Raw genomic sequence first — 7,242 nt, 5'->3', positions numbered from 1 at the left:
AACAAGCATGCAACTAATCTCGTCAGTTCTGACAATATTGTCAGAAACCCCTGACCTGCTGCATGCTTGTTCAGGATCTATGGTTGAAAGAATTAGAGGCAGAGGACCAGCACGGCAGCCAGGCAACTGGCATTGCTTAAAAGGAGATAAATATGGCAGCCTCAATATTATTCTCACCTCGGGTTCCCTTTAAAAGTGCAACGCAAAGACAGTGGGCCCAAGTTTTGGTGAGCCTTTTCCCAGAAAATTCACATAATTGTGCAGGTTTTCTCAAGAAAATACACGTAAAGTGAGTAGATTTGCCCAGAAAATAAATGCAATCATGGCGGTAGATTTGCCTAGAAAATACATGCAATCATGGCGGCAGATTTGACCAGAAAATATATGCAATCGTGGCAGACCTGGCCAGAAACCACTTCAATCATGTAGCAGACCTGACCAGAAAATGCATACAATCACGTAGCAAACCTGGACAGAAAACACTTCAATCATGTAGCAGACCTGGCCAGAAAATACATGCAATCATGTCAGCAGATTTGACCAGAAAATACATGCAATCATGTGGCAGACGTGGCCAGAAAACACTTCAATCATGTAGCAGACCTGGCCAGAAAATACATGCAAGCATGTGAAAGATTTGACCAGAAAATACATGAAATTATGTGGAAGATTTGACCAGAAAATACGTGCAATCATGTGGCCGACCTGGCCAGAAAACACTTCAATCATGTAGCAGACCTGGCCAGAACAGTCGATACACCTGCTAATATAAATTAAAAAAAAAACATTTACTCGCCTGAAGCAGCAGCAGACCTCCTGTCCCGACCTCTGTCCGGCGCAGCTCCCACAATCCTCTGCAGCCAGCCAGCAACTGAAACTCCCGCGCTTAGAGCAGGGCTATGGGAAAATGTCACCCGAAGCCCTGCACTGCAGACTCAAAGTCTCCAGAGCAGGGCTTCAGACGCCATTTTACTGTAGCCCTGCTCTGCCGCAGCTGTGGGCTGCTGCTGTCAGTGAACTGACACAGCGTCTATTAGACGCCGAAAGTCAGTTCACGCTGGGGGGTGCTTCAAAGGTGCTTGGAGAATGGCGCTGCCATTGCCCCAGTATAGCTGGTATAGTTGCCCCCAATATAGCTAGTATAGTTGCCCTTAGTGTAGGTAATATAGTTGCCCCAGTATAGCTAGTATAGTTGCCCCCAGTATAGCTAGTATAGTTGCCCCCAATAAAGTTAGTATAGTTGCCCCAGTATAGTTAGTATAGTTGCCCCAGTATAGCTAGTATGGTCGCCCCCAGCCAGTATAGCTAGTATAGTTGCCCCCAGACAGTATAGCTAGTATAGTTGCCCCCAGCCAGTACAGTTAGTATAGTTGCCCCCAGCCAGTATAGCTAGTGTAGTTGCCCCAGCCAGTATAAATAGTATAGTTGCCCCAGCCAGTATAGTTGCCCCCAGTATAGCTAGTATAGTTTAGTTGCCCCCAGTATAGCTAGTATAGTTTAGTTGCCCCCAGTATAGCTAATATAGTTGCCCCCAGTAAGTATAGTTGTCCCCAGTGTAGCTAGTATAGTTGTCCCCAGTATAGCTAGTATAGTTGCCCCAAGTATGGCTAGTATAGTTGCCCCCAATATGGCTAGTATAGTTGCCCCCAATATGGCTAGTATAGTTGCCCCCAGTAAGCTAGTATAGTTGCCCCCAGTATGGCTAGTATAGTTGCCCCCAGTATGGCTAGTATAGTTGCCCCCAGTAAGCTAGTATAGTTGCCCCCAATATGTATAGTTGCCCCCAGTAAACTAGTATAGTTGCCCCCAGTAAGCTAGTATAGTTGCCCCCAATATGTATAGTTTCCCCCAGTAAGCTAGTATAGTTGCCCCCAGTAAGCTAGTATAGTTGCCCCCAGTGTAGGTTCCCCAGGAGTGGGAAGCAGGGCTAGATGGAGGGGCTGTGGAGGGGTCCCTCACCTGGGACCACTCCTTCTGCCTCTCTCTCCCCTCTCCAGAATAGCGGCGACAAGTGCGGGGCGGCCGGAGGCGTACAGAGAATTACTCACCTAATCTCCGCGATCCAAACGTCATGACGTTACAGGTCTCCGCCTCCAATACCGCCCACTGTGCTTACGCTAATCAGGAAGCACAGTGGGCGGCATTGAAAACGGAGACCTGTAACGTCATGACGCTGCGCTCCACGCTTGGAAGGCGGAAATCAGGTGAGTAATTGTCCATACGCCTCCGGTGTAATGTCAGAATGGGCAGCCCAGAAGCAGCCTTCCTCACTGAGTATGACGCATGCTCAGTGGGAAGTTAGACATTATTTACCTGAAATATCTCCGCTTCCGCACCTCCTACACTCCCGAAATTTTCAGCGGAGGGAGGGGACCCCTAGATCTAGCTCTGTGTCGAATTGCAGCCCCCGAGCCCCGCTAGTTCCCGAGATAGGTTTACTGCAATCAGTCTCGGGAACCAGCGGGGCTCGGGGGCTGCAATTCGGCACAGAGCTAGATCTGGGGGTCCTCTCCCTCCCCTGAAAATTTCGGGAGTGTACGTGGTGCGGAAGCGGAGATATTTAGGACGTTTTACGTGGCTGCGTAATTTAATGGGACACAGGTTCCTACTGCGCATGCAGGGCTGCCGAATCTGCGGGGCTGGCCATTCTGACACTACACCGGCCACCCCGCACTTGTCGCCGCTATTCTGGAGGGGGAGAGAGAGGCAGAAGGAGAGGTCCCAGGTGAGGGGGGGGATATGTCCCCTCTCCCCACCGCTGCCTCCACAGCCCCTCCTTCTAGCCCTGCTTCCTCCTCCTGCTGTGCTGCTGTGGGGGGTCGTGGCGACACCCCCCTGGGTGTCTGACACCCGGTGCGCCACGCCCCCCTGCGTCCTATGGTAGGGACACCACTAACCTGGAGTCGGAGGTTTCATAACCTGAGGAGACGGATGATTTTTGTACCAATTCCACAGCCCTGGAACTCACAGCATCACAAGTGGAAACTGGCCCTAAAGCTAAGTACCCCTGGCCAGACAGATTGGGGATCTCTGCCGCCGAACGATTGTTCCCCGATTCATCTGGCTGAATCTGCAAGCATCGTTGGGGACTTTGAAAACGAATGATCCTTTTAAACGATCATTTATACAATCGGGGAAACATTACCGTGAAAGTCAATGGGAATCGGAGCGATCCAACATGGCGGTCATTTAAAAAGGAACGCTTGCCGCGGGTGGCCTGCGTCATGAAACATCGTTTGATGAGCTTTCATTAAATAATGTTCCCATTCATTCATCTCCCCTCTAGGTCCATGTGATCGCTGGCATCAATGAGATATCTGCGTCACTTCCGAAGTAACACAGCCACGCCTCACATCCTATCTGCATACCGAGGCTAGATGCACACATAACGTAACATGAAAGGCTGCGTTTTATGACATGTTTTCAGTTTATGTTGAGTGCGTTTTTTGTGCGTTCTTGCTGCGTTTTTGGTACATTTGCGTTTATTTTTACAGCAGATGCATTTTTTTAAGCGTTTTGTGTGCGTTTTAATGCGCTTGCATTTTTCATGCGTTTTATATTTCCATTTATGCAAATCACCAGGAAGACAACAGGAAGTGGAAATATGCAAAACAAATTTTTTGGGGGGAAAAACGCATATAAAAACGCATGGAGAACACATGAAAAACGCAAACCATTGCGTTCCTATTGACTTTCATTATGTGCGTTTTTGAAGATTATGCAACAAAACCTGCGTTTTATATATGCGTTTTTTCCTGCGGCCCATAGACTTCCATTAGCGGCAATAACGCAGCGTTTTCCACAACGCTTGCGTTTCTGCTATGTGTGCATCTAGCCTAATAGAAAATAATGCAGGAGGGCATCCTGTGGCCAAATAGTAAAATTACACCTTACACATACATTAAGGACAGAATTTGTTTTTAATATGTATGTCAAGAGGGTATATTAATATTAGATTATGTGCTTGCAATTAGTGATGAATGCAAAACTGAAAAAATGCACCTTTATTTCAAAACTAGTGACCTTAGCCCGTTTAACCTCCTTGCCGGTTATCCCGAGCTCAGCTCGGGGTAACCTGCGCAGGAGTATTTCTCAGGCCCCGCTGGGCCGATTTGCATAATTTTTTTTTGTTACCAGCAGCTAGCACTTTGCTAGCTGCTTGTAACATTCGATCGCCGCCGCTCGTCGCCGATCCGCCGCTACCCGCTGCGCCGAGCCGCCCCGCCCCAGACCCCTGCGCAGCCTGGCCAATCAGTGCCAGGCAGCGCTGAGGCGCGGATCGGGATTCCCTGTGACGTCCATGACGTCGGTGACGTCATCCCACCCGGTCGCCATGGCGACCAGGGAAGCCCAGCAGGAAATCCCGTTCTGAACGGGATTTCCTGCTTACTCTGATCGCCGAAGGCGATCAGAGTGGGTGGGGGGATGCCACCACTCAGCCGAGGGCTCGCTACATGATTTGAAAAAATAAATAAATTAAAAAAAAAGTGCTGCGCTGCCTCCTTGCCGGGGAGAATTAGACCGGCAAGGAGGTTAAAAACAGGCTCTAAGTCTGTCACAAGCGCATGCGCCTGCCGCACGCGTGCCCGTCGCGCACACGCCTGCCGCCCGCCTGCTGCACGCGCATACGCATCCGCCCCTCCTGGCTGTGTCTGCATGTCTTTCCCCCTCAGTGTCTTTGCATCCCTGCACATGCGCACAACAAAAAAACAGTGACATGGGACGCAGAGACACTTGCCTATTATTAGGTAGGATAAAATGTTGTCACCATACATTGTACTAGGGATATAATTTAAACATTGCCATAACCGGGAGAAATGGGCAAATAAATTATCCACAGTAGAACTTTTCTTTTAAGGCTACTTTCAGACTTAGACGTTGTGTTGCAGGGGACGTTAAGGTCGCATAACGTCCCCTAACGCAACGCTTGCTGGTGGCAAAGGTGGACGCTATATAAAGCCGTGTTATGTGGCTCTCGGTGCGCCATTAAAATGACTGTGGAGACCACGTGATCGGAACACTCCGCATCACGTGGTCCCGTCAGCCATTAAAGAGGACCTGTACTGAGTAAAATTATTTAAAATAAACACATGAGGTAACTTCACATGAACATTACATAGTTACCTTGCCATCAGTTCCTCTCAGAAGCTCACCATTTTCTTCTTACAGTGATCCCTTCCAGTTCTGACAACATTTTGTCAGAACTGAAATATATCAGTTGCTGTCAGTTATATATCAGTTGCTGTCAGTTACAGCTGAGAGGAGAACTGATGTGTCCATGTTTCCCTATGGCTCAAGTGGGCGATGTTACAGTTTAACTGTGTGCTGACCAGGAAGCTGTTATGGGGTAATAGCCATTTTCAAAATGGAGGACGGAGAATTCCATTGATCACAGTGGACAAGCAGGATGCGGGAGAGGAAAAAGAGATTGAGGAGTAGACTACACAGGAGGTAAGTATGACTTGTGTATTGTTATTTTGACTTTTTATTTGCAGCTCAGGTTTTCTTTAAGCGGCCGCTCCAGGAAGTAAACACTGCAGTAGTGATGGGAAGTGATGGGAAGTCCGGATCTTTTCAATGAATCGATTCTGAATCGATTCTGAACAGTAGAGATGGGAAGTCCGGCTCTTTTCAATGAATCGATTCAATGAAAAGAGCCGAACTTCCCATCACTACACGGCAGTGTAGTGAATATTAATTAGCCATGTGGCTGGCCACAATAGCGGACTCTCCCCTCCTCCTCTCCTGCACAAGTAAATAAAAACAACATTACTGAGCATGTGCAAACAGTCTAACGTGGCTAAAACTGCGTATAAGGCACAGCATGCTGCACTTTCATAGAACGTGTAGCGTTACACTCCAACGCATCGTGGGCACTGTGAACAGCACATTGATTTTTCATTACTGTGAGTTGGGCTGCGTTACAGGCTGCTCTAACGTGGAACTGTAACATCCCACTGTGAAAGCAGCCTAAAACTATAAAGGCCAAAAGCTGAGAAATAATTCATTTTTTTCCTTATGTTTCCTATTAAAATGCATTTAGGATACAATAATTATTAGCAAAATGTACCACCCAAAGAAAGCCTAATTGGTGGTAAAAAAACAAACAAGGTATACGTCATTTCATTGTCATAAGTAGTGATAAAGTTATTGGGGAATGAAAGGTAGAAGCGCTGAAATGTGAAACTTCCTCTCAAACCACAAACTGAAGTGGTTAAAGGAAATCTAATCTCATGAAATCGCTTACAAACCGCTCATACAAAACGCTAGCGATTGCGATTAGCGATAGCGTTTTGTAGTGGGTTACAGGTCTCAGGATGATACCATTTATTGGTTAACTTAGGCTGAAACCCACTACAAAACACAATCGCTAATCGCAATCGCCAGCGTTTTTGTATGAGCGGTTTGTAAGTGATTTCATGAGCGATTTGGGTAGCTTTTTTAAAAAGTGTCAGCTTTTTCCCAGCGATGGTGTAGCGATTAGCAGTTAGCGTTTTTAATTCGGATTGGTCCTTTCAATTAATTTTAACCAATTTACAGTGTGCAGTAATGTAAAAACACTAGCAAAATCGCACTGACGAGCGATTATGCCAACGTTGATATACTTTACAATGCAGAAACGCTAACCGCTAACCGCTAAAAATGCTCCATGTCCTGTGTTTGCGCTAGCAGTTTGAATCGCTCCCTAAACGCTCACAAAATCGCTCTTGTGGGTTCCAGTCCTCAGAGATAAATAAACAGTGAGCTTTCGGCTTATAAAAATCCTTCGCCGGACTTGGTTCCTGACAAAAACTAAAAAACACAGCTTACATATACTGACATAGGCCCAGTGCACACCAAAACCGCTAGCAGATCCGCAATACGCTAGCGGTTTTGGGAGCTGATTTCAGAGCGATTCTAGGTATGTTTAGAGAGGTTTTCTAAACATACCTAGCGGTTTTGGGTGCGTTTTTGTGTAGCAGATTACACATATTGTTACAGTAAAAGCTGTTACTGAACAGCTACTGTAACAAAAATGCCTGGCAAACCGCTCTGAACTGGCGTTTTTCAGAGCGGTTTGCGTTTTTCCTATACTTTACATTAAGGACGAAACGCTTCCGAAAACCGCAAACGCGCAGCAGGAGGCGCGTTTGCGGTTTGGCAAAAACTGCAAACTGCCGGTGTGCACCATCCCATTGCAATACATTAGACAAGCGTTTTTATAGGCGGATGCGGCCGGAGGATCGCTCCAAAAACCGCTCG

The sequence above is a fragment of the Hyperolius riggenbachi genome, chromosome 9, assembly GCF_040937935.1.
Source record: "Hyperolius riggenbachi isolate aHypRig1 chromosome 9, aHypRig1.pri, whole genome shotgun sequence".
Classification (NCBI taxonomy): domain Eukaryota; kingdom Metazoa; phylum Chordata; class Amphibia; order Anura; family Hyperoliidae; genus Hyperolius; species Hyperolius riggenbachi.
Note: the sequence above shows the minus strand (reverse complement) of the source record.